The sequence below is a fragment of the Pagrus pagrus genome, assembly GCF_965226575.1.
Source record: "Pagrus pagrus genome assembly, chromosome: 20".
NCBI classification, from domain to species: Eukaryota; Metazoa; Chordata; class Actinopteri; order Spariformes; family Sparidae; genus Pagrus; species Pagrus pagrus.
Window position 1 is genome coordinate 7,685,521 of NC_140207.1, and position 27,696 is coordinate 7,713,216.

Sequence of the window (27,696 nt, forward strand, 5' to 3'; positions counted from 1 at the left end):
ATGGTGACTGTGACACAGTACTCCCGCTTGAATACTTTAAAATGGCCTTCAAATATCTGTCCGCCGAAGTGGATCATGGGTGAAAAGGCCAGTCTGCCTTACTCATTGATCCTGTAATTGACAAAGGTTTCAGTGTTTCAATCCTTTGACACTAGGCCGCAACTACACATCGGTGTCTGATCATCCGACCGCTCATGTTTCTCCCCCCATCACATTTCTTTGTACTGATGTTGTCGTCTTCCACATCTCAGCAGTGACTTTGACAGATACCACGTTATCATAACTCATAGAAATGATTGACTACGACATCAATACACAGCATTTTGATGAAGAATCCGTTTGAAGGGAGAGAAAACGAGTGTCCCCAGCAAGTGTGTAACGTTGAGGATTCACCTATCTGAGTTGTGCGGCGCAGTGCCCATGAAAGATTCACGAACGCGGGGCGATGTTGATACAGTACCTGTTCAAGTCCTCGGAGGTGTACAATACGAGCTCCGAGCCTCGCCATGAATATTTCAGGATGCTAATTTCAGCGTCCCGACGGATCATTCGAATTTTAAAAAAGACACGCTGTTATGAAAGGCGACAGGAAGGTCTATTTTAAAAATTTTAAAAACAACAGTGTGAACCAAACATACAGACGATTGAAGCTCTGACACCGTCCCTGTCACCGCTGCCATCACAATACAGTGCCTTCCTCTGCTCGGATTGATTTTGTTCTGTTTTCCATTTGCTGATACAGCCATGCAGATGTTGCTTTGTGCGACACGACACATTGACTCCGTACACACTGCGAATAAACAGCCCTCAAAACTAATACCAATCCCAAAGAGTGACATGTGATTTGCTCCGAGGGTGCAAAAATGAAACATCCCACTGTGGCTGATGCATCATTTACTACCAGTGTTGCGGTTTAGCTCTTTGCAGTGCGAGATTACAACACACCGGCGATGTCCCCCGCCCTCCCCCACAACTGTTTCTCGCCTCTTTCAGTAGAGTCGTGGGTTTAATCCGACGCCGTCAGGAGTCATCGCCGCTCAGCAAACACATCAAAGCGTCTGAGAGAGTATCTGTGTTCTCCTAGGTGCACATTATTCAAATGGGCAAACTTGCTTCTCGTAGTTTGGGGTTCTACATCTCGTTAGCTTCTGTGGCTGACATGTCGCTGTGAAGCGGGGGGAATAGGAGATGAGTTTCTAGTGTCACTCACAGCAGCATCCAGTGGGGAAACTGCAGTGCCTCTGAAAAGGGACTGAAAGATGAGACGCAGTGCAGAGATAACCGGGGCCCACTTCATAATCGTGCAATGTTTTGGCATTAGAGCACAGACCTCTTCCGCAGCCTGCCACCCCCCCACCGCCTGATTCCCCTCAGCTCTGTGTGTGTGATGCGCACAGACTGGTGTATGAGAGCTTTACATAAATTCATGAGACTATTTGGCCCTAATTAAAATCCATAAACAAGCGAAGTGCAAGTTCATTTGCAGTTCACAGCAAAATGCCTCATCGATTTCTTGTGCTCTTGTGATAGCTGAGGAATTCTGAACGGTGGCCTTTCAGGGCAAATTCATCGGTTTACAAATAACCTCCAGAAAATCATCCTCTGAATGGATGGTCACGCCTCAAGGGTTTTATATCTCAACCTGTGTTTTCCGTAACTTACTTTTTGGTGTTTTTGTTGAAAGGGAAACAGCTCTTCATTCACTTCCACCTTTTTAAGCTAACAGCTCGGCTGTATGGATGCTGATTCATGTTCCCCAGAGGATAAACCCTAAAGACTTTGTTGATCTCTTGACTGTTCATCTAGCAGCATTAGCAGGTCAATATCGATGTGAACAACAATGCATTAGGTCTGTTATCATCAATGTATTTTTTTTTACGTGCATCTTGAACCATGAACGTTAGGTTTAGGCACAGAACCACTTGGGTAGGGTTTGGAAAAGATCATGTTTTGGCTTAAAATACCTGCTTTGGTCACCATTAAACCGGCTGTAGATGACCTAACTTCTCATCAAAAATATCATTTTTTTAGTGGATGGAGAGAAGCATTCATTAACATTTTCTTTTTTTGCAACACATCTGGATGGAAACCTGGCAATTCATAGTCCCCAGAGGATGTAAGTATAAAGACTTTACTGTTCCCCTGACTCTTCCTTTAGCACCACTGAGGTTGACTATTCATGGGTTTCAGTGAAATGTCCCAATATGGATCAGATGTATTGGTCTGAACTTTGGTTCAGACATTCATGTTCCCCTCAGAATGCAGTGTAATAACTTTTGTGATCCCTAAACTTGGGCCCTTAACCTTCACTCTGCAGTTCTGCTCGGTGCTCTGCAGCTTTCGTCTTGTCACACGCCAGTTCTGACTCAATATGAATTCTGGTTTTGCTGGTTGGTGAAAAGGATGCACATAAAAGCCCCATCGACCTGTTTTCATTTCCATCTGTCCTCTGAGAGTTTCAGCATGTCCTTATTGTCAGCCTGCGATAATTTCCTGCCTGGCAGACGCTGAATGGTGCTTGGCGGGTCGGCCTGAAGAAGCAGCTCTGCGGGCCACTGAGCCTCTGACTTCAAAGGCGAGTCGGTTTTAGGAGTGACCAGCAGCTGGATGTTCCCCTGCATAATTCCCTGGCCAGGCTGCGATCTCACGCTCGCTGCTTTGTTTAGGCTGCGAGCCTGACCGAAAGGTAGTGTTAATGTTGTCTGGAAAGTTCTTCTCCGCATGATACTCTGACTTTAAATGCACTGGATTGCGTTGATAGGAGACGCCTCAACAGCACAAATCGTAAAATTACAAACGTCTGAAATATAATTATGCACCGTAAGCAGTCCTGTCTCGCAACTCGAAGGAGGAAAATCTATAATTTTTCAAGTTTTAGAATTGCTTTGGCAAGACCGGCAGGGAATAAAATAAATGATAAGGACGGTGGATTCCCTGTTAAGATGTGTCTGCAGCGTACTGAGAATGTTGAGATTAAAACACACTTTGATGAAAAATGGAATTATGAACACAGGCTTGTCCTCACTGAAGGATGCCTCACCAGAAAAAGGGCTGCCTTCCTGAGCCTTGAAGTAAATCCCCTGACATCTCCTGATGTGATTTTTAATTAATTCTGAAGTTTCTTTGCAAAAAAAACACGGAAACTTTCCCCTCACAGGGAACATCCTTCTGACGGAGCGGGATGACTTTTTAAGGGCATGTCTTAATTCAGCTGCAAAATGCCACTAAATCAATTTAACCACATTACGGGTACGACCCTTAAGAAAAGTTTTTTTTTTTGTCACCACACTTTTGAGGATAAACATCAAAGTAACCGCCCGGCTGCCAAAAGTGTTGCAGTGATAAAATATAAGCGTCAGATTAAAAGAAATGTGTCAACAGATGATTTGTGCTGCCAGTGCCTTCAGTAGCTTTTTTTTTTTTTCCTGCGATGGTTTTGGACAGTCTCCTCTGGCAGCGGAGGCAGCGCTAATTACAACGTATGTAGTATTTTGGAGAGATAATCTAGGGCCCTCCATATTTATGATGGCACTGCCTGAAAAATCGCTGCCTCCATCATATTTTTCATACTTTCAGATGTACAAACGCTTCATTTGCATCAGGTCCGGTGAACGTGATGTCCTTGGCAAATTCTGATTTATCATAGCTGAGCGTTTTCGTTGGAGGACAACTTGTGCCGTGTTGACGCGCCGCCACCAGTAATTAAATGGAGTCAAACCTGAGATTTTTGATTTCTTTATAAGTGGTGAAGAGTCGACTCAGCCGCCTCTTCCTCAGAAACAGATTTAAGACTCACGTTGCACCTGCAGCCACGCCCACGACAGTGATGTGACAGCGGCATGTGACATTTGCTTTTTAAAGTAGTGGCAATGCGGGGCATGTAGATGCAGCAGCTGGTAGCTCCTTCAGATTTTACTACATTCTTCTGTCTTGAGCTATTATTTTTTCAGCTGTGTTGTTTTAACACATATCACCTATGACAGAAATAAATTCATCAGCATTGGAGAGAGGAAAGTGTGGGCTCTGGATTAATAGCAGCCGACTTTGAAATGATCTCTGCCCACGGCATCTTTTGACTCACCCAGCCGGACCGCACAGGAGGAGAGAGTAGAGAGGCGGTATGCTAATGCAGCATGAATTAAAGGCTGCTCTTGGAAAATGTCATAGACTGTTGGGCCTACATCTTTACAGACACCTGTCTCCACCACAAACATGGCTGGAAATTGTTGCGAGGTTTTCACAGAAGCTTGAGCTGAAAGGAGTAGTTCAATATTTTTGAGGCGCACGCTTATTTGCTTTCTTGGTGAGAGTTGGACTAAAACATTTACATGGCTTTTATGTCTGTGCTGCAGTCATGCAGCTACAGCTAGCATTCAGTCGGCTTAGCTTAGCATATAGACTGGAAATTCAGGGGAAGCCATTTAACTCTCACCATAAAACAAATAAACTTCCGAAAGTGTCAAACTATTCCTTTCAGTTTCCATCATATACCAACCAGGAGCTCACATCTGCACACTATTGTTATAATATTGATTTGTCTAACCAAAATGTCAAGTAACACTGTTGAAAACATGTATTTTAAATGGCCCAGTTTCCATGCAAATTAAACATGAAATTGCGATGTGAATGTGATAATGTGTGAGAGAAAAAAAGGCTTCACACTTCCTCAGCTGTTACAAGAACAGAGGGAAAGCACATTCAGGAGATTTTTCCATTGTTGGAATCACACAGAAATATTCCCTTTACTCGTCTGGATTCGTATTTTTTTTTTATGAATAACTCTCCACGTTACCCTCCCTCCTTCCTCTCTCCGGCATGCTTTTTGCTTAACTTTTATGTTTTCCTGCTGAACACTACGGCTCCATTAGAGAACGATCGCACCAGTGTTTTTCAGACTTTCATCTCTAACTCATTTTTTGATGAAATAAACACTGATTTTTTAATTGGGCCCCGCGTAAAAAAAAAAAAAAAAAAGCACAGCGACGTGATTAAAATTTCTCACCAAACAAACAGTCCCCCGGTTGCATTCAAACAGGCAGTGCTGTTGTTAGGTTAATAACAGCGTGAGCTTATCAGTTACTTATCATTTTTATGTAAATTTGGCAGCAGCGGTGAGACAGCCTTTTACACAGACATTTACATAAGTTACAATAGCTGTGTGATTCACGGCAGGAGGTGAGTGAAACCAACCATCCAACAGGCTGTCAGCCTGCTCAACCCCTTGACAAGGGAAAAAAATCACATCATGGCCTGCTTGGATTGATTAGCTGCAGGCTCCTGCCTCTTGATTGGCAGCTTCAATTCTGCACCACTCAGCAGGGTAACATAGTATCGTGTGTCAAAGTGCTCCAATGATTGAGCTCCACGGACCACAGCGAGGACAGGGAGAAGTTGGACCAAATTTTAAAATGTATGCCGTCAGGTCGGGATATTGCTACGACCATTTCCATATCACCAGCGCTGCAGCCACCATTGAGGACAGTGAGGTCGTGCCCTGTGTATTCTGGGGGAAAACTTGGGAGCTTCAGCAACTTTGTGGGATTTTTAAGTCCAACAGTTACAAATTCGCACATTTTCTCAGGCTGATTGCAGCATTTGTTGATGCCTATTATTCAAATGTGACTATGTTTAGGGTAAATTAATTAATAAGTAAAGGATTTTATTTAGACATTTTACACATTCATGTTGAGAAACACAACTTTATTTATAGGTGTGTAATTTCCTCTTAAAATGCATGTTCCCAAATGTCCAGTAGATCCATTTCAGTAACATATATGGCAAAAAAAACTATAATAGTGGATGTTTTTTTATTCGTTTATCCGTCAAAAAACTCCTCATTTCACAGCTGATGCCATCATACCTCCACACCGGAGATACTGAGATGGTAGCCATTTGATTGACAGCTAATTTGACCAGATATCACCTTCTATGCCCGCCCTAGAGCCTAAAACAGCCAATGAGTGATTATTTAGACAAGTGAACACTCTCTCTTCTTTCTCCCGTCTAATCTGGTGTCAGTTTTAAACAAAACCCAGTGAGTTTAAATAAGGTTAGTTTGAACTTTGGAGTTAAAAGGTGCAATATGTAAGAAATTTAAGCTGAAGCGTTCAAAAACTAAAATTAAAAACTCAACTCAATGTGAAGAAATAACAGTTTTGATGTTAATGTACTGTGTTGTAGAGATATCCACTGAAATTATCATGCTAACCAGCTAAGCAGTGCTTCAACCTCCCAGTCCGGACCGCTACCTGCACAGCTAATTGAGCTAACGGCAGCTACAGTTAACGGCATTTTGCGCCCTACTTGTTGAGTATGAATTAGACAGGTGGCCGGTTCTTACATATTGCATCTTTAACCAGTCACTGATTTTGGGAGAACAGTTTAAGAAAATGTAACAGATAAGAACAGATAAATGACATTTTAAAATCCAATTCGTTAAAAAAATAAAAACATTGTCAGGTTGAAAAGAAATGTGAGGGATGTTGGTGGGTCTTTGACTCCCGACCTCATTCTTTCAAACTCCTGTTTGGCATTGATGCAAAGACTTTATTAAGACATAAACACAACTGCAAATAAAAACAGTAAGAAATGTATGCCAACATTTTAATCTGCTTTGTGCAGCTGTGAGCAAAGGCAGTGCTCCAATATGGTTGCATTTGTTGACGAGTAAATACCAAGCATCGCAGATAATTAAAAATGTTTGCATCGCTGCATTTTCTCACGCAGACCTGACCTCACCTGAAACATTACACAGCCCTGTGCGCTCAGACCGTATGTGACTTTCTAGACAGCTTGGAGATGGGAGGTGTGGGATATCACCTTACAGCGCACATTAGCTGCTCATTGACTGGAATATGTTTGAAGCAAGCGTTAAACCTATGTAACGCCACTCATTGGTCTGTGGACCACCGTTCTGAAGCCTCAAGATCTGCGTTACAGCGCCATTTTGTTTTTTTGGACCCAGAAGTGACCATATTTGGACAAGAGGGTGGAGCTGGGAAGGATATCCTGTTTATCTGATTGAGAACAGAAGTAAACACTACGGTTGCCACTTGTCAATCACAAGGTAGCCACACCCGAAAATATACTCCGCTTTACCGTCTATTTCGCTCTAATTGGGACTATAATTTATAAAAATGAGCATTATGCTGTATTGAAGAAGACTTGAGATAATAAATCAGATGATAAATTTTCTCATACGCTTACATACAAGCAGACTTAATTTTGAAACCAGTGGAGTCGCCCCCAATTTTAGAGGCACTTCCACATTAACTTCACTTTTCAGGCCCAAGACACCAATTCTGAAGGTATTTGGTTACTGATAACAGTGCTGGACTAACACAAACTGGATTTGATGATGGATCCAGATGAAAAGTGAGAAAGATAAAATGTAAATGTCCAAATTTCACAGCAGTCCATCCAAATACTGTCTAGACATTTCACTCAACCTCATTGCAACACTAGAGGAAAAGTCAGGAGATCATCAAAGTCAGCATCATGAGTGTCTGCATAAAAAATTCGTTGCCAGTCCATCAAATACTTGAGAGATATTTCAGTCTGGACCAAAGTGATGGAGTCATACATGCCGGCCCTCCCCACCAATTTTCCCAGGAGCCTCCCGTTTTTGATTGCCCTCTCCTGGTTTCCTCCCGGGGTCATAATTGCCCTATATCTCTCCTAATGTACGACAAATTTTGGCACCTTTTTCAGGTATCACAACCTATTTCTGGCACTGCACAGCAGGTGGTCTATTGTACTGCTGTGCCCCCGTCCTCCATATAATGAAAATACTCAAACTTCAGACATCCCGGAAAGAAACATGCACATTTCTTTCGCATTTTGTAAATATTCTGCCATGTCGAGTTTTCCAGGGCAGTGGCGTGCACAGACTCTCTAAGGGGCAGTGGTGCCCTCAGGGGGGGTGGCAATCATATCAAGGTGGCCCTGCCCCCCCTTATGAAACATTTCTGGGGGCACTCCTGGTGGTAAAAATATTAATGAATGAAAACTGATGATAGTTTTTAATGCCAGATATAAATGCAACTACACGCCAGAGGGATGAATTATTCTGTTGGCCTATCCTTTCTTGAGAATTAAAAGTATTTAACGTAGATACGTTTAGATGCTGGAAACCCCGTAATACATTACCAACAAGCATTATTTTGATCAGAAATAAAGTATTTTTCAATGTAGTTAGTATTTTATACATTAATGATATAACTAGATTAAGTGCAACATGTTTCTACATCACTAGTAATAACAATATCCCAGACTCCCTTACAAATAGTGTGATTTTAACAGATGTCGCATGGGAATCCGCCTTTAGTTTCCAAATCCTCCCTGTCTCTGAGGTCTCAGGGTTGCCCAGTCTGAATGAAGCGACTGAGCCTCACTGCTGAAAAGAATCGAAGAGTCTGCAGCGTATTTAACAACATCGATATGTTCCTTTAAAAACTGTGCAAAGTGAGAGTAAATCGCCGTATGTATTGATTGCGTTTAACATCAATTAACACTTTTTGTTGTGTATTGCAGTTCAATTCGCTTAGCATTTATAGCATGCTTGCCGCAGCATATCTGTTGTCTTTGTTTATTCATAAGGCCGCTCTGTAGCTTAGAGGTCACACCTCCCGCTTGATAAGGTTGTCCTCCTGCCCTCTCTGCGGCTGATTTGATTAATCGACATCAATTAGAGCCGCTTAGGGTGGCACGCAGGGAGAGCCCGGTAAATGCTCTCCTCACTGTATATCTGGATGACTAGGCGCTCATATATACAAGGATAAAAGCACTTTCCTGTTCTGCCTCAAATCCCCCCATTACCAAATCAGCTGTCACACGGACATGGCCGCTCATACATTAGGAATATCTGGGTAGCGCTGTTATGACGGCATTTGTCTGAAGGCTGTGTTATTTATCTCGGCCGCGAGCCAAAGATCAGCTGAAGAGAAGCATGCTTTTCTCGTCGCGGCAATTTCACATTCTGGGATAAATGGCAGCGGCGGCGAGCATTTGCATGGTTAGGCAGAGAAGGCCCATTTATCTTAATCAGGACTAATATCGCCATCAGGGAGATAGAGGGGCTGAGCTATCTATCACATTCCTCCCTGGTTTTCTTGGGGCAAAAAAATTACTTTCGATCAATCTCCAGAAGCAGATAAGTTTGCCGCAGAGACCTGGAGCTTCATCACTTCAAAGGAGGGTATTTTGGGGGGGGAGGTGGTGGTGGGGAGCTGGCAGGTCAAACTCCATCTGGGATGAGCTATCAGCTACTAAGACTGCACAGTCCACACTGAATCGAAATGATCGCTGATGGTAACGTTTCCTCAAAAACACCCGAGATCGCTCCCCTTTCTTGTTTATTCCGCAGGTCGCTCTCTTAACCTCACAATATTGATTTCAAATACCGTGAGATTGTGCCCGGCCGAGTCTAACCTTACATTGATGTTAGCATCATAACACATCATCCTATAATGATGTAAAGAGAGTGCATTTACCATTCGAGAGGGGCATCAGTATTCTGTAAATAAGCTGTCGAGTGCAACGTGCTGAAGCGAACGCATCTCCATTTTGGTGCTGCTCTTATTTCCTCTTTCAATCACAGCACTTTTCATTCAGCGGGGTAACTTAATAGCACCTCTAAAGCAATTAATTTGGAAGCGATTTGAAACTTCTATGGTGTCACTTTATTCCCTCATTATTGGGACGCAAATTCATTTCAATCGAAATTAAAAAAACACCCATGTTGTGAGTGACAATCTTTCTGACGAAGCGAGGACGTGAGAGCCGTGCCTCGAGGGATTTTTGACAGATAGGTGCTTGTTGTTGGTCGCATGAATGTATGTTTTCACAAAAAAAAAAAGAGTTGACGACAGATTTCCCCCCATCAACCGGTGCAGGAAACTCAGCCGAGCAGGTGGCATATGTCAACACGGCGACGCTCCGCTGTCCGGGAAAAGTGGAGGAGTCGCCGAGAACCAAGACGGGGAGATCAACCGTGCGCTTGACACAGCAGAGTGGCTCAGCAAACCCGGGCCACGGCACCCAGCTCTCTGGAGCCTCTCATCCCTCGTCACAATCAATCCACCGCAGACCAACCGTAATCCTATTTGTTCAAATAAATAATGAAATAGCTGCAGCCTCACACGGAGGCACACAGAGGGTGGTAATTGCCGCGTTTCAGGCTGGATCAGATGGGCTCTGTGGGAGGCTGGCTCGGCTCCACTGTGACCTTGTGTGTGTTTGTAATTTTCCACAAGCTTAGTGGATATGCAGCAAGCAGGGGCCCAATGTGAGTGCACAGGAATCCATGCACCTAGGGAGCGTGCCAAGGCCATCCGAGTGAATGGTTCGGTGTGATGGAGCCTTCCTCGAGACGACGACGAGGAGAAAAAAGAAAAAAAACAGCACAATATAAGGAGAGGAAGATGACATGACAGCCATTAGGCAAGTGCAAAGCTGTAGAGCGAGTGTTATGTCCTCTGCTGTGCTCTGATGCACTGTAATGTGTCTTGTTCAATTTGTTTACGTGCGTTGCCTCAGTGCATTACAAGGACTTGTGAGGGGGCACAAAAAAAAAAGATTTCTAATGCTCTACCCTCCAATTGAACTTGGACTTCTCTCTTCAGCAGATTAACCTGTAATACCAGACCTCTGAGTTTTACAATTAATGTTTATCCTACCCTGCCAGGCTGTGTTTGCCCTCATAATCCCATTATCCCTGACAAAATATTCCATTATCTGGAATATTTCCAATGTCGTCCTGCCCAGTCAGGCTCTGGTTCACTGCAGCGGCAGTCTGCTCTGCTCAGCATTGGCAGCAGCATCCATTTGCAAGGTGAAATATCGCGCCGAGGTAGGTTTTCCCCGTTGGTCCAAATGGCTGGTCATTCGGTGAAGTTATGGCCCGTTGTTGTCAGTAAGGTGTGATTGCGGTGACGCTTATGGCCCATCTCTCTATATTGTTCAGACGTTAAGCAGAGTCACAGAAGGGTCAAGCCACGAAATGTTGCTAGGGAATGAATGTGACTGATCCGCTGCTATAGCTTTTCCTCAATGAACTCTTCAGCCTCACAGTTCCTTAAAATGAGATGTCTACAGCTGTGTGGGACCTGTAAAATGTGGACATTTACTGTAGGTGACCTCGGTGAACCCAGAAAGTTCTGAAGCTCATAGGAGACCTCCAGTACAGGATAATTAAACCCACATTAAAATAAGCATGTCTTTAATAATACAGTATAGAGTTAGTTTAACATTATCGGGAAATACACTCATTGGCCTTCTTGCCGAGAGTTAGATGAGAAGATCAACACCACTTTCACGTCTAGCAGCCTGTTAGCTTAGCTTAGCACAAAGACTGTAAACAGGGGGAAACAGCTAGCCTGGCTCAGTCCAAAGGTAACCAAATCCCACCAGCACCTCAAAGCTGCACTAATGAGTAAAACTTATATCACGTTTGTTTTTTTTACTGCACAAAAACACAACAATTTGCTGTTTTTTGTTATTTTTTGGCTGTTATGTGTTGGACTATGTTTTACTAAGTTTTTTTTGTTTTGCTTTGCTTTCATGTATCATTATGAAGTAAATATTGATTGCCAAAAAAAAAGACAACAATAGCAACAAGGCTACCGCTAGCAGCCTGGGTAATGTCCGAAACCAAAAGACAACCATAAGTATCCCAATTTCACCTCGAAACCTCGATCTCAGTGCTGTAAAAAGGCAGAGTAAAACACTGAGTTGTATTTGTTAATCACTGATCAAGTAGAAAGTCCGGTCTCGACTTCTGATGGTAAGAGGAAAACATGTCCTTTGCCTGATGGCAGACCGAATAGCATAGGGAAAGGGAGGTTTATGGTTGGTGTCATTTTCCTACAACCGTTACACTGTGCAATCAGTATTTACTTGAGTCGATGAGATGAAGCAAAAAAGTAGTTTGAGGGGAAACATTTGACGTCAAGATCCCAGATTCACTTACTCCAAACAACAGACATCCAAACATTTGTTGACGATTACAGTCATGATAAGAAATAAGGTGGATGAAGGGTCTGACCTTTAGAAGCGAGGGGAAATAACAGCAGAACAAAGCACAGATGGTAGTAATTGAAATATGAAGAGATCGGCCTGTAATGGAATCGTTGACGTCTCTCCTGCTTGGGCACCTCTTGACTTGATAATTGATCAGAGCAGGACAAGGACAGGCCAGCCTCATTAAAAACTCTCCGTATGGGATTCAAACCCTTTGAAGCAAATGATCATTTCAACTCGAATACAAGTAGTGACATGTGCTGCGACAGTGGTTCTAGTTTTCTGATCTGAGTCGGAGCTGTGCCGGCCTTGAAACTACACATTTTCTAAAAACTCATAGAGGCTGGAGCGCTTTAAGGTATATGTGTGTAAGAGTTGTAGGTAGAACGATAGAGGAAGACCTACAGTACCCTTTGATATGTGGCCCTTTTGTCTCAGGCTGCTTCACCATCAAAACATGTATATGAGGTTAATTCTCAGGTCAGTGCCCCTGACAAAGGCGCTGGGTTTGATCTGCAATTGGTCCCCAGGCGGCGTCTGTTCACTTCTCACTGCTCTTCAGGGAATGGGTTAAATGCAGAGTGTAAGTTTCACTACATTGTGTGATTGGATACATAAAGATTCTCCTTCTTCTTCTTCTTCAAGGTGAAGTCTGTCTCAAACAGACCACTTTTTACCTCTCGCGGAGAACATTTGTGGTTGATAAAATAATTTCTAGAAATTGCTTGTTGTGATGTATTTGCCAGAGGCGCACTGCTCCTGAGAGAACATGTTACAAGAGGAGCAATTTTGTGGCATGGTTTTATTAGATTTCTAATTCCATCATTCAGACGGGAAAGTGCAGCGCAATCTGGAGATAAAAGAGGAACTTGGGCGAGGATAAAACTCCAATTTTGGCACCGTTAATGCCACTCTTCTAGCCGCTGACTTGAAAATCAATGAACAACGAGCGGTTTGGTTTTTGTCTTGTCACAAAGTACACCTGGCCCCGCAATCCAAGATTTCACCAATCCCTGCAGGTCTAAACCTGTAATCTTTGATTCATCGCTGCCTCTTACTTCTCATTCTCTGTCGAAGCTTGGCTTTCCGCTATCATCCATCATTCATTGCTTTACAGATGTCTCCCTGGTATTCCAAGGCCCCGGACATCCAGCAGCCCCGCAGCCAGGACGGCAAAGCTCAATGCAAATCGATCTGACAGACAGAAACCAAATGTATCCTGTCATGTAGAGGAATGATTGTAGCGCGGGAACCCTTCCTGCACCTTTCATCTAAACCGCGCTGTAGGAGGCAGGAAAACTATGTTTGACCACGCAGGTTGTTTGGTGGGATCGACAAGTGACTGTTATCCGAGAAGAAGTTGTCGTAGGGACCTCACCGAAAGAAATTTCATCCAGTGTCATCATCCCGAGCCATTAGTGAGGCTATTTGATCAGTGCTAAAACGGAGCACACACATGGACGCCGGCCAAGCTGCGTCACACCACCGAGTGAATGAAAGTGATGTGCAGACACATGTACGACAAAGTGTCCGAGGCTTCGCCGCAGCGCCGCGGCTCAGAAATGACTGTGTGTGGTTTATTTAGCCATGCAGTGCTCGGAGAAGTTCATGGTTCGGTAACTGGCAATGACCTGAGGGCTGCCGAGCCAGCTGAATGTGCAGAGCTGTGTGCACGCTGCGAGGCGGGAGATAAGCATCCAGGCTGTAGCCCGCTGACAGGAAATGGTCAGAAGTTGGCGAGAAAGCTTCGGTTTAGCTCCGTGGTCACTGTGCATTTTCCATCCGAACCCTTCTAGCTCTATTAACGACACGCTGAACATTACCTCGCTCAAGCGTCGCCGTGCTCGCTTCTGCGTGAGCCGCAGCTCTCCCATTTGCATTTCATGTGACCGACGGTTTTCGTGCCGAAAGGCGTTTTGTTCTGTCACAAGCACGCCAGCGCCGTTACACAGAAACTCCTCTCCAGACTGTTGTCAATCCAGCTGCGTGAGAGTGCCCTCAGAGAGTCGTGCTCATTTCAATATTTATTGAAATGTTATCAAAACCACTCAGAGCGACTCGCAGCAATCAATGCTGTTTATGGGCTCTGTGCTGCAGAGGCAGGGCTCCCCGCTCTTGCTACCATTGTTTGTCTTCATGCCATTCACCCTTATCCCTCTGTAGAGGAGATGGCAGAGTCACACCTCCATAATTCCTCCCCCAAAGGAAAGGCTCGGCTTAGATTGCATGCTGACTGACTACAATGTGTTTTAATTGACAGAGCGTATATTTTGCACACGAGAGAGGAGTGTGGGAACAGAGAAGAGGGCAGGGAACGTTATGTTGCAGAGGAGGCCTGCCCTGCAGGGTTCCTTTGTATTCCCAACAACGCAATCATTTGCCAGTACCACCAGTTTTCTCTCGTGCTAGAAAGAGCAGTTTGCCTGAAGACGATCCTCTGGCAATCTGTATGATCAACTGTTCCTGTTCTTAAACATACAACCTGCTGACAAACTGTTATACTGATAGCAATAAAGAGATACAGGGGATAATAAATGATGAATGAAACAGTAATCCACTGGGTGACGGTATTCATGGGAAAAGGAAACAAGAGCACTTAGTCCCCGTGTTGCACCGTCAGCACTGAGACCGAGATAGAAGTTTGTCACGACGTGCCGAGCTTTATGTTCTCCAGCAGCCAAAATATCTGTGAGCTCTCGCTGCACTTATAAAGGGCAAGAAGAGAGAATGGATTTGCCTTTTGGGCTTAAGTGGTCTGAGAGGCGAAGGATGAAAGAATCATGAGATAAACAACTGACAAACTCCAAACCTGGGCTGCAGGTCGGCTTCGGCGGCAGCAGCACGCCAGTAAATTATCCTCTGTTGGCTGTTTTTAACATATATTCAAATAATTTTTTGAAACCTATTTAGGTATCAAACATCTATAAATTCATAGATGATTACTGCTTAAGTCACTGAAGAATAAATCTAAAGATATCAAATGTAAGAATTCTGTATCAAAAACTAAATCAACTGGGGTGGGTGTTTATTCCTCCACAGATCTCGTTCTGTACCCGACTCTCCCCTACTGAGCTAGTCGGCATTGTTTGGTTTGTCCGCTCTGGGCTACTGTAGAAACAAGGCAGCGCAACACATCAGACTCTGTGGAAGAGGACCCACTCCAAGCTCATACTAAGGTAACAACAACACAACGATTCTTAGTTTCAGGTGATTATACACTAATGAAAAAGTAGTTCTGAATATTATCTTCCAATTCTGCCAATAGATCATCATAAATCCTTCACATTGGACCTTTAATAAAAAACAGGAAGTCACTAAACAATACTTAAAACTATGGTCTGATTTCATTTCAGTTTTCTGTGACTGCTTCACAATAAAAGCAAATTAAATGCTTTTAATGTGGAACTGCAGCAGCAGCAAACATTCAGTTTTAAATTTAATTAGAAACGATTCAGACGGCTGAATTGGGTTTTATTTGATGAAGAACCATAAAGATCTTAATTTTAAATAGATGAATGTGGATGTTAAAAGCTGGCCTCAGACATAAACAGTCCATCTGTATATTTGATAATTACATAATGCATCTTGTGGGCTGCGCTGCATTGTGGTCTATCGATGCCGCCGTTGGTGGTGAAATTGGAATCACTGTCCTTTTATGATGGATTTCCTGCAGTACGATTGTTGAACACGCTGCAGGTGGAAAAGAGTGAAACAACTCACATCTCTAGTTCTTTGTAAGGGATAGTCTCTGAAATCTGATGTTTTTTATTGAGTTTTGTAGATCGCTTGGACTTTTGTCTATTGAATCTCCACCAGTGGAAATTACATAATTCATGGCAAGATCACCACAAGAACGAGGGAAATGTAAAGATAACTGTGTATTTTCCTCACAACCACAGCTCACAAAATGAAATAATGAACGAAAAGATGCTGAAAAACATCACACAGCCTGATCCACAGCAAGTCGGTGAAGAGCCGAAATTGTGCATGTTGAGTTGAGGGTGCCTGACATCCTGCAGAGTCCTCGAGGCATTATTTGGCTACCACTACTGATCCAGGTGTGTGCAGGTTTTTCTTCCTTTTCAGCAATAAGAGAAGGTCCTTCATATTTGAAAGGACGAACAGAGTGTATCCATCTGGTTCTTCACCTTTTGCCTCATCATCCTGCCAAAATACAGATTCCTCTGGAGCTGAGCCAAGCATAACGGCTGACCTATTATACCTGTGTCTCAGCAGTACATCCAGCAAGGTTTTTTTTTAATCTGTCCTTCATTTTTTCTCATAGCCCTCAACACTTATGGATCCCCCCCCCCTGCACAGTAAATATAATACGTTTACTGCATAGGTCAAGCTAAAAGTATACCACTGCATCCCATAGATTCAGCCAGGCAGCCGATGTATGAACAAGCCAGGGATCTCACAGGACACTAAGCAGATGGCGAAACCACACAGTGTCAGCACTTTCCCCCCGGCAACCTGAGAGACTCACTATGGTCAAATGAAACATGAGATATAGCAGACACCTTCCCACTCTATTTATATTGCTTTTTTTTTTGCAGACAGGCTTTTGCTTCTGAAGGAGAAATATGAAAGCACACTAATAGGTCCTCTGAAATAGATTCCCTCCAATTCCTGAAAAATAAACCATCCAAAAAAAACATCATAACACTGTACGGTTAAACACTATGATCGCACGAGGTTTGCTCTGTTAGAGGAATGGTTGAAGATTTGGGAAACAAACTCATTACAGTGCGGTGAAGAGGAGGCTGGAGCCAGCAGCCGGTTAGCTCGGCTTTGCACAAAGACTGGAAACAGGGAGAAACAGGGAGAAACAGGCAGTCGGGCTGAGTACAAAAGCAGCAAAAATCCACTTACTAGCACCAATTAGCTTGTTTGTTTAATCCTTACAAACAATAACACAAACCTAAACCTAATGAAGTATTTTTTGTGCCTAAACCTAACCAAGTATTTTTGGTAACTAAACCTAATCAACTGAATTAATGAGCCAGATGTGTTCATTAGTGAGCGTGAGAGAAGCTAGGAGGTAATAAGTAGTTTTGTGACCTTGCAATGCCATGCAAGCTGTTTTTCACTCTTTATGTTAAGCTAAGCTAACTGGCTGCTGCCTCCAGCTACATATTTACCATAGAAATGACGAATAAAGGCTGCAACTTATACTTATTTTCACTGTCGATTCATCTGCCAGTTGTTTTAAAACAATTTTGGAAAACAGTTTCCTACGGACTCTTCATTTCTTATTATACATGATAACGAAAACCAGCAAATCCTAACAAAGGAGAAGCTGGAACTAGCAAATGATTCACATTTTTGCTGAAAGCAATTCATTAATTGTTTAATTAGTTTTGCAATTATTTTGCTTCTGATTGACCAATTGATTGACGGACTAATCATCGTCAGCTTTAATAAGAATGGTTCATCCTTATTCTTCCTTCTTCATGGCCGTGAAGCGAATGAGCGCCTTTTCCTTTAAAGTAAATATCAATATCCAGTTTAATTTCTGTTTGATCTCAGGTTTTTATTACACCAAATGTTTGAAAAAGGTATTATTACACCTAATAGCAGCTCCTTTGAAGAAGAAATGGGGCTCTGAGAAGAAACACTGTAAGCTATCCACCCATAATGAATGAGAGATGGGGTTTCAATGCATGTTCTGCGGTCGCTCGCTCAGAGGCAGAACACAGTATAAAGGGATTGTCCTCTCACCGGTGCATCGATTGTCTCCCGCTCTAATTCCATCCTGTCTCCAGTGTCCCCGGGAAAAGGTGGCCAGCCACTGTCGAGATCCATCACGTGCAGCGAATGCATTGTGGGACGCGAAACAATTGTTTATTGTTTCTCAGCCTAACTTGCTTCCTGATGAAGTTCATTGATCTCCAAAGCAATCCATGCTCCCCGGCTCCACATCATTTGTTCCTCCGCTGAAATGATTGGTTTGATCTCAAAGCCGGGGCATCAGCTGTAATTACCGAGATGGGATTTCAAGTGTCAGCATGACAAATGGCTATTTGACTTTATTTGTCTTGGCCCGCCATTGGCTCCCGCTGCCACCCGTCACCGAGGTGTTCTATTTCCTTTACTCAGCATCGCACGCGCAGAAACATATCGAACTGCCCCTCCATCACTTCAACAGAAAATCTTTCAATAATAACACGGATCATTTTCAGAGGGTGGAAAAAAAGCCCTCGGCGAGCGAAGTGGCTTGACAAGTCAACCTCTTGTTTTTTTTCCGGGAAGCCCTTTTGTCTTGTTTTGTTTAACTGCTGTCAGAAAGTTACTTTACCTAACTTTGCTTCTCTGGTTCTCTACACAAACATTGCCTCTTTTTTTCTCCCCCATTTTGTAACAAATCATTAACCTGGCTTGCAGTGGGAATTCAAAAGGGGCCAAGATGCTTGCAGGTGCAGATCTCTGGAGGTGTTTTTGTGCATCAATGAATACAGCTCCTGGTCCTGGGTGACCTTAGCCCTTATCCCTGAGAAAGAATCAATTGTGTTTCCAGGCTGCCTGTGTCGGCTGCTGGAACAGGAACACAGTGCTAACGATAACAGCGAATACCAAGAAATAGGTTCTTCACAGTCCTGAATGAGCTAATTTTTTTATAAAGTTGGTAAATATTTGTTCGGCGGACCGGTCAGCGGTTGGACAAATGATCGAGCTATCTCTGTCGGTGTAGACGTGGCGCCAGGTCGCTGATGGAAATGTTTTCTTAACCACCTTTTCCTCTGCTGCACACAATGTCCTATAATGTGCCTTTTTATAACAACCTATCCATTAGCTGTGAAACAAGCTGCGAGACGTTTTGTCTCTCTGAATGCAGCTACACTTCGGGATGCATTTTTCTCCACAGCAAATCAGAAGCTGTAGTTAGAGCCACTTAAAAAAAAAAAAGCTGCAGAATCTCAAGACGTCAAAACCACAATAGGACTTTCTTTCTTTCTTTTTTTTAACTATCTGCCCAGCTCCTCAGAGCCTTTCATTTCTGTGTGGTAGTGCTCTTTCCAGATCAATTATTCCCACTAAAATAAGTACGAGGAGGCCATGAAATATTAAAGCGGAGGCTGAGCAGAGGTTGAAAGCTTCCCTAACGCGGGGGTGTTGTATCTCCTTTATTTTTCATGACGATTGGAGGGACCGTGGCGAGGAGGAGGCGCTGCAGTCGCTTGGGGCCGTTTCCGTGGCAGCTAATTTAGTCGGCGGCCCGAACCCACCGGCTGAAGAGCCCATCCAGAGCTGAAAGAAGGCCAAAAAGCTCTCGGCCCTCCTCCTCCTCCCCTGTCCACATCGCAGCGTTACCTATTAGCCACAAAATGCGGTTTATTATTTAATGCCGATGCAGTTTTTCCGACTGCTGATTCAAACCGGGTCCTCGCGCACACACACAGAGCGAGACGTGAGACAGTTGCGTGTTTACCCGGTACGCCTCGCAGCATTGTTAGTGTTTTCCTCGCCTTTCATCTTCTTCCTCCTGCTCAGCGCCACCAGGCAGGATCGCAGCATCTGACTAAGTGGTGAGATTTGTTTGCCTGATTGAAATGCAGATCAAACTTCCAAAGCAGTCTTTCTACAGAGCCTGACAAATATATTACACGTAGACGCTCTTGCTTGTTTTATGTTTGCGCGCCTCAGTGTTAAATTAACGCGGATTTAACGTGCATTTTCCACTTTTCGCCCCGAGCCCACACAGGCTGACATACTGTCCGTGGCACCAGCTTCAGGATGTTTATTACCTTGTTTAAAATGTTGCATGAAAGAGTCATGAGGCATCAGCCTATTCTCACAACTGTTACCGTTTGACTGTACAATGGCTTCCACGGGGTCACTGATTTCACAGCTGCCATGTTTTATGTAACCAACATCTTTTATTTCACTGTTCACGTCCCCTCTGCATGATGGGAACATGGCATTAGTGCTATAGCTTCTAAAAAAGCACATACTACAGTACCTTCACTTCACTGTGTGTGTGTGTGTGTGTGTGTTTGGGAAATGGGGCAGCAGTGACTAGGCACATCTCAGTGATGGAGCTTCAAAGCTTATTGTTATCACTGTATGCAAGCCAAGCATCAGCCTGTTCCAGATCAAACAGTTCATTTGTCACTCGGAGACTGATGTTGAGAGGATGGGATTTTTATTCATCAAACCTACAGAGCACTTTTCAAACAGCGCGGTTCACCGACTTCCTGGAACAAGCTTTGTTGGAATTCATCAGCGATATAAATTCAGTCTTTTGTCTTTATTTTAAGCGATACGAGTTTCATGGCGGTAACCGCGCTTGAGTCGGGAGCTGAAGGTGAGATAAGGTGAGGAAACTACTATTGCGCTGTTAAGCCTCATTTTTCATTGGTACATTTCTTACTTACCTCACTGACACTAAAGATACTTCATCAAAAAAAAAATAGTCGCCACAGTCAGAACTGATATAATAACTGGATAATCCAAAGTAACGGGGACACTGCAAAAAGCAAAAGAACCTATATTTATACATTTGTCTGTGATGTAGGCTACACACCATGTTGACATTTCTACAAAATGTGCCATATTACATGCGTATGACCTGGCTTTCATATCAGGAGCTGGAGAGGATGTAAAGCCAGTGACCAGAGTTCAGGACTGTGTTTCAACATTTGTATTCGTGTTTTTTTTCACAGCCAAGTTTGTGCTGACAAACCAGCTATGTTTGTGGCCCCCAAAACAGGTAATCAAAGCCAAAACACAATCTTTTCCTAACCCTTACCAAGTGGTTTTCGTGCCTAAACCTAGAGAAAACATAAGTTTGGAATATAAAAAGAAAAATTAAGTTTACAGAAACGTACATTGCCAGCGTTTACTCTGGCGATTGAGGTGTGTGGACTAGTAGACTGCACTGGAGCCTGCTCAAGCGAACATGAGACACATGATCGCAGCCTCCAGGTCACTCTGAGTCAGTGCTCCTTTTGTTTTGAGTGGCTTTGACCCCATGATACCCATTCTTATGTTTAGATTTTTAATTTTATGTTTGTATTTCTGCTGTTTTTTACAGTGTAGAGAGAGCAGTATGACATAAAATAAAGGTCAAGGCCAATATCAGACTGTGGACCAGACACCTTAGGCTTCTGGGGCACCTTTTTGTTTATCTAGTTTCAATGTGTTTTTTCCAATTTCTTTGAATTTACCTCCACTATGCTCTGTCTACAGAATATCTCAGCCCACTATTCAGTCTATAAAGTAAAAAATTGTGGAGAAAGAAAATGTTTTTTCTGTGTTTTTGGTGAATTGACCTGTTAAAATACACATAATTTAATAGTTTATTAGGTACCTAGTTAAAACTCATGCAGCCTAATACAACAGTTGTGTTATAAATCCCACCTTCATGAAGGTTATAATGTTCAGTTGCTGTGTGATTTATGCACAGTGAAATCTGCTCTCTCCATCCGTCAGCTTGGGTTGGATCTGTGGTGCATTTCATCTTGGATTTCATGTGCTTATGCTCTGTTCAATGATCCGACAATATGATCTGATTACCCATGACACATTAATGCACTTTGATTTTTTTGCTTTGAGCGATGCCGGAACCAATCCTTCACGCTAATGTCCATTCCCCCCCCCCCAAAAAAAATATCATGAGCTGAAACTAGCTTATAAAAAGCTGAAATGACTCGAAATGACACCGCACAGCCAGACAGTTAGATTAACGAACGCTCAACAGGTTGCGTCCTGTTTTGAACCCTGCGTTTAGTGCCGCAATTTCAAGTTCTTTCAAATTTTTGAAAAATTCATTTGTTGTTATTTCCGGCGCAGTGACTTTAGGTGAACTGCAGCAGCGAGCTGTAAACAAACACCCGAGAGACGCGGAGATCCAGAGCTGAATTCAGCCCACGGAGGAAACAAGGCAATAGCTGTTGCAGTGTGTGAATTACAACAGCAGCCCATGAATATTTAAAGTGTGATCAGGAGAGACCTCCATTATGTGAGCTACTGAGCTGTAATGCCACGGCTGATTATGAGAGCAGGAACGGTTCATGTGCTGCTGTTGAGCTGACAGAATCAATCGCCTCACGCTGTGAACGCACGCAAACAGGTAGCTGTCACATCACGCCGAACTGCACGCCTGCTCATGTTCAGCTGTCTCTCCGCACACCTTGAAAAACATTTTGGAGAATCAGTTATGAAAACCTCAAAATACGATTCCTTATTCTGTTTTTCACCAAAATCCCATCCAACATAACAACATACTTATCCACAGTCGAGCCTCTCGTCGCAGTGCAGCGCAGTCAGAGGCCACTTCCTTAACATCTCGGCTAATCTCAGGGGCACTGCTGCAAATTACAATTAAGAATTGATGAATTGTGGCGTCCGTCCACACAGTGTGCTCCTCTAACCCCCCCCCCTAATCAATGTAAGTGACTTTCCCCCCATAGTGAGAATGGACTTTTTGTTAAATGACTCCATGAGAAAAAATTATAGCTATAAATTTGAAGCCAGCACTAGCTCTTATGAAGATTTATTGCTGTAGTTCATGTTAATATACCACCCCCGCCCAATCACATCAAACGCTGGTGCCACTGTGGGTCAGCTGATGGGGTTTCTGGCTATCCTCGTCCTATCCTCTGTCCAGTGTGAAATGAGCCCGGCAGTAAAATGGTCAAGAAAAATCAGTGGCTTCTAGGATAATTGCCAGCTGCCAGACTTAAGGTGGATACGTCCTTGGCGAAGCTGGTCGTTAAAAAATTACATTCACCACACTCGTATTTCAGATTGTGCAGAATAGCCCGCCTGATTCTGTGTGAAACCCACCGCTGACATAACAGGTGTGTCCGTTTCATCGCAGTAAAACATGAAGGTTCACACAGAAGACCAATTTGAAATATGCAAAACTTGGCATTATTATAGAATTTCCTGATTAGGTCAGCAAGGAAAAACATCTAGAGGCTAACAAGTGTTGACACACAATCGAAGCAACAGGCATTATCTTGCTATTCTGTGGCATAGGTGCAAATGCTGAAAGCACTTTGTCACATACAATTTGAATATATAATATGTAAGGTTTCTAATAAAATGTTTAAAAATGACTGTGTACTCACATTATCTCAAATGTTTCCAACAATGTGCAAATCCAGGGAAATCCACACGTTCACTCAAGCGTATTTCCAATTGATCGTCTATCAGTATAATTTCCAGGAGAGAGTCAGAGGGTGAGGAAGGAAGTCGTGAACAAGATTATGCTTGACAGGAATATGGCCTTACAACGTTACTTCTTCCGTAGGCTAACGAGCGCTAGCACACTCTGAGGGTGAGCTGTGGTCAACTCTCGCTGAACTCATTACTCACCAGAAACTCCGGTTCTCTCTCCTTTTTTTTACCCTCCCGCCTCTTTGTGTTGTTATTTTCATGAAGTAAAGTACATATAGTAGTATAGTAGTTCCCCTCCAGCCCCAGTCAGCAGTCAACATTACAGAACATCAACACCTGACAAAATCCTCCACGAATCGCTGCTGCAGTCAGGTTGATTAACAGGAGTACAAGTTTAAAAGTAATCTCTGTGCTCTTTCCATGTTGGTAAACATCTCTGGATCAGAGCAGAATCCAAAGAGGCTCTGGGTGTTTATTCCTCCAGAAGGTCTGGTTCTGCACCCACCTCTCTCCACCAGAGCCAGCTGGAAAATTACATATTGTGCTTTTATATTATTTAGTAACACATTTCATGGTTAAAAGGCTTTCATTTTAACCTCTTGCAGTTATTGGTAACATGGAGAGGTCTGAGTTAGCATGAAAATGTTAATTTTTGGTTAATTTAATTTAAGGCCATTCTCTGGAAGCAGCTCAGAGACATCACATATCTAGTTACTAGCTATGATTTAACACGACTAGGATTCATCGGGTGACTAGTGGTAGACATTTTGAGTTGTGCCACCATGGTGAACTGTTGATGTTTCCTGCATCAAGAGAAGAGAGGGCTGGATCAATCTTGAAGAGGCCTACTGAAATTATTGGGTCCCATTACACCCATCTTGTAAGCTTGCTACACATCTCAGGAGGTGATACTGAAGTCTCTACCTGGGGTCACACCTTTTGTGGGAATATGCACCTCATACAGGCCGAGCGTCAGCTTTCACAAGTATGGTGTCATGGCAGTGATTATCACTCGATACTATATTTTATAAATGATCTTATCTTTCAAATCAGCGCTTGCATGGTGCAAATTTAGTGTAACATCCACAAGGTCTCAGGTTGCAGGTATGTTTTGAAAAACTTCTGTCACATATTATATAATATTTTCAAACGTGAGTAGAAATGCTCTCTTTATACTTATATTAGTTTTAATTTGTACAGTTTTTAAAGAGCATGTGCTGCACATCAAGAGCGGTGCTGCCATAGCAACTGGTGAATATTTTCTTGCTTATCGATTTAAATGCCACCTCCATGGAAACCCATTTGACATTCAACTTATTTACTGGATTAGATAAACTGCTGTTTAAGCCATGATGCTTAAACTATAAAGTGAGTCGGGGGAAACAAATGCAGTGCGAGAGGAGGACGAGGCGACTTCATCTGTTCCTCACCGCGAGCGTGCGTCGGATGCTTCGGAGCGTGGCTCGATACGGATTGTCCCGCACAAATTGAATGTTTTTCAGTCGTCGCGTTGCCACTTCAGCGCCCTGAGATTAGTGCGGCGGAGTGATGACGCGCGATGATCTGTATCTGATGTCTCTGATGCAGCTGATGTACTTTAAATGGTTAAGTATGTGCAGCAGATGGTGATGTGACTTTGGATTACATTTATCTCACAAACTGTATTCATATCATTACATTTATATTGACTGTTACTCAGTTAAGGACCTGAGAGGAATATATTTCCTTTTCCCCAACACAGTTTATTCCTTTCATGTATCCCAGAGGCTCTGACAATGAATATTTTCCTATGACCAGGATACAAAGAGGGGTATTACTGCTCTATTTTCTTTGCTCTCTTGAATTCTTCAGGCTAAACCGCCCTATATATTTGTTGTTTTCCATTTGTTAATTTGTGTAGCCCTTAATCACATTTACAGCCTCAAAGGACTCCAATACGCCTACATTAAGAAAAGCAATGAAGACAATAAATGAAAACGACACCCCCAACCTCCGACCCTCACTGAGAACAAGAAACACCCCCCCCCCACCCTCCGCCTCATTTAGAAGTTCAAATCAGCAAAACAAAGCTGAAACAATTAGCGAGCGACTCCGCGGCGGGCTTTAACATCGGCCGTTAAGCAGCATGCTCGTCTTGCTGCTTACAAGGCAATGAGGGGATATTACCGAGATTTGGTTTAACAGGGCGCTCCGAGTGTGCTCATGTCGTTGTAAAAACACAAGACATTACATCCTGGCACGCGGCGCAGTCAGACGGAGCCAGCAGCAACAGTACGGAAGCCTAATTGAACTCTCTGTGATTCCCTCTCAAGGGCTATTCTCAGTGCTCATTATCTTACCCTTGTCCCCGTAAAGACCAGATGACTTCGCTTTGACTTTGAACCTCCCTCTCCAGACAGGTCACTCGAGCCCCCTTTGTCCTTTCATCTTCCCTTTGGCTTTCAGAAAAATAAGCAGGGCCCCGCGATTCTCTCCAGAGGCGCGGTTGCATCACCTCAGACAGCTGCCAGCGGTGGCTCGACTTGGAACAAAGAAAAGATCCAGGCAACTCAGCTCTAATCACTTTAGTCGTACCGTGTGCTGACTATGCCAACACACTGAGACAATGTCTATATATATATATATATGTGTGTGTGTGTGAAACAGAAGAATCCCACAATTATTATTTCTATTCTTTACACTTGTCATTTTTACGTCCGCTTTTCCTTTCTTCCTCGTGCTGTCGGAGGCAAAGAGAGCAGAAATTAAAACGAGGTACATTTAATGGACCACTGCGCTTTGAGGGGCTCCTACTTTACTGGAGTCTGTTCTTTTCAAGCCACTTTCTACTTCTACTCCACTACTTTTCAGAGGGAGATATTGTACTTGTTACTTTACTGAAATCATCTGACGACTTTAGTTACAAGTTACTTTGCGATTAACTATTCTGAGGTTTGTGCTCACAAGGATTGTGAAGGTGTAACTTTTGGCTCTGGGTAACTTTGACAGCATATTCAGAATTTTAACAATCTAAACAAGAAAATAATCATAAAAAATCATTAGTTGTGTATGAAATAGTTATAATAGCAAGTACAGTTATTGTCAGCACCGGTGTTAGACAGTCATCAGCGAGGGGGGACAGGGTTTTCACCACTGATGTGCAAAAACGCAACAAAAGTGCCCTCTTGGATGCCCCTATGGTAGATAAAACATGATAAAGTGCCCTCTAGGGTGCTCTTTCAGTGGACAAAACATGGTGAAGCGCCCTCTCTTCAATGTAAATGTGTCTTCAATGTGACTTACTGCCCGCTGGTGACTCTCAAACACGGGGCTTTTTGGGAAGGAAGTACAGAATCTCAAATATTTTGTCTTCAACGCACAGCGTGAAGGAAATGGTAACAGACTGACTACAACATGTTAATCTCATGTGCAGTTAACTTCATGAGCTGCTCTTTGTTTATGACCTTATAGAGTGTTTTTTGCTTTCTTTTTTGGTGTGGCACTGTTCCTGATAATAACACATCACCACCCAACCTTGTCGTCTGGGATCGACAAACTAAATATCTGAAAAATCTGCATGTTATATACGTATAAGATGAAGCTATGGTCCAAAGTTGAGCTGCATTGCTCCCCGATGGCCCCCCTTTGGCACCGGCACTGGTTATAGTCTATGAAATTAGTTAAGAATATTTCCACTGAAACCTGCTTTTACATGAAATCTTCCTCCACCACTGCTCAACACAGAAACACCCAATAGCCCTGATCAAACAGTCATTACTGTGTTGCTGCTGGAATCATCATTTATTATGCTTTTATCCCTGCACACACATCTCTCTGTTTACTTAATATCAGCAAGGGATCTTAGCGCTTATTGCTGCCCTGTAGATGGCTTCATGAAGCGTAGCAAGCACAGCCTCATTCGAAAGTCATCTGGGTTGTTGCACTTGATGTGATGAGGATTTCTGCGATCCATGCAGTCGTACTTAAATGTATATTTTCAGGCATGAAGCTGCTGAAGTTATTCTCCTACGTACCAGTTGTTAAAGCTCCACATCAGGGCTGTGGGTGGTTCCCAGATCCAGATGGCACTTGAATGAGCATGCTGCGATTACACATAGCTGCAAAAAAAGAAAAGTGGCATTTAAAGAATTTAAGGAAACGAAAGGGCACCGGCTACCTCTGTGTGTGGACATCTTCCCCCAGCGTCGTGTCTAACGAGATCATCACCAGAAAAACAAAACAAAACAAAAAAAAGGACCCATGGCAATGTCGCCCAAACAAGTGGCTTCTTGCAAATAATGATGTTCTGCCTGCGTAGCAAAGGTGAATCAAGCGTGATGTCATAGGCTAAATGCAAAAGGTCTTCAGGATGGATGGTTTGGCGAAATGTGCACTTAGACACCATGCATGCCCTCTCCATACAGACTGACTGATTTCCCTTAGCTATAAAGGTGGTCTTTGACTCTTTTTTTTACCCCTACCCCTCAGTTTCGAGTGCACCCCTGCCCCTCAGAACAGAGGTACGAGGGGTAGTGGTTGAAATCCCCCCCCTATAAAATGGGATAACCCTTC

At 43.3% G+C, this 27,696-nt stretch overlaps 1 long non-coding RNA gene across 4 annotated transcripts in view; it reads right to left on the reverse strand.

Moving 5' to 3' along the window:
* Positions 1-27,696, reverse strand: part of LOC311249472 — a 120,944-nt gene that overhangs the window by 92,675 nt on the left and 573 nt on the right. For 2 of the 4 annotated variants that reach the window (XR_014621184.1, XR_014621185.1), the window contains exon 2: positions 27,159-27,242. This is a non-coding gene — a long non-coding RNA (uncharacterized lncRNA). Of the gene's footprint in view, positions 1-25,533; positions 25,667-25,811; positions 25,865-27,158; positions 27,243-27,696 lie in introns of those variants that run through there. The other 2 variants (XR_014621186.1, XR_014621187.1) reach the window with 2 other exon arrangements.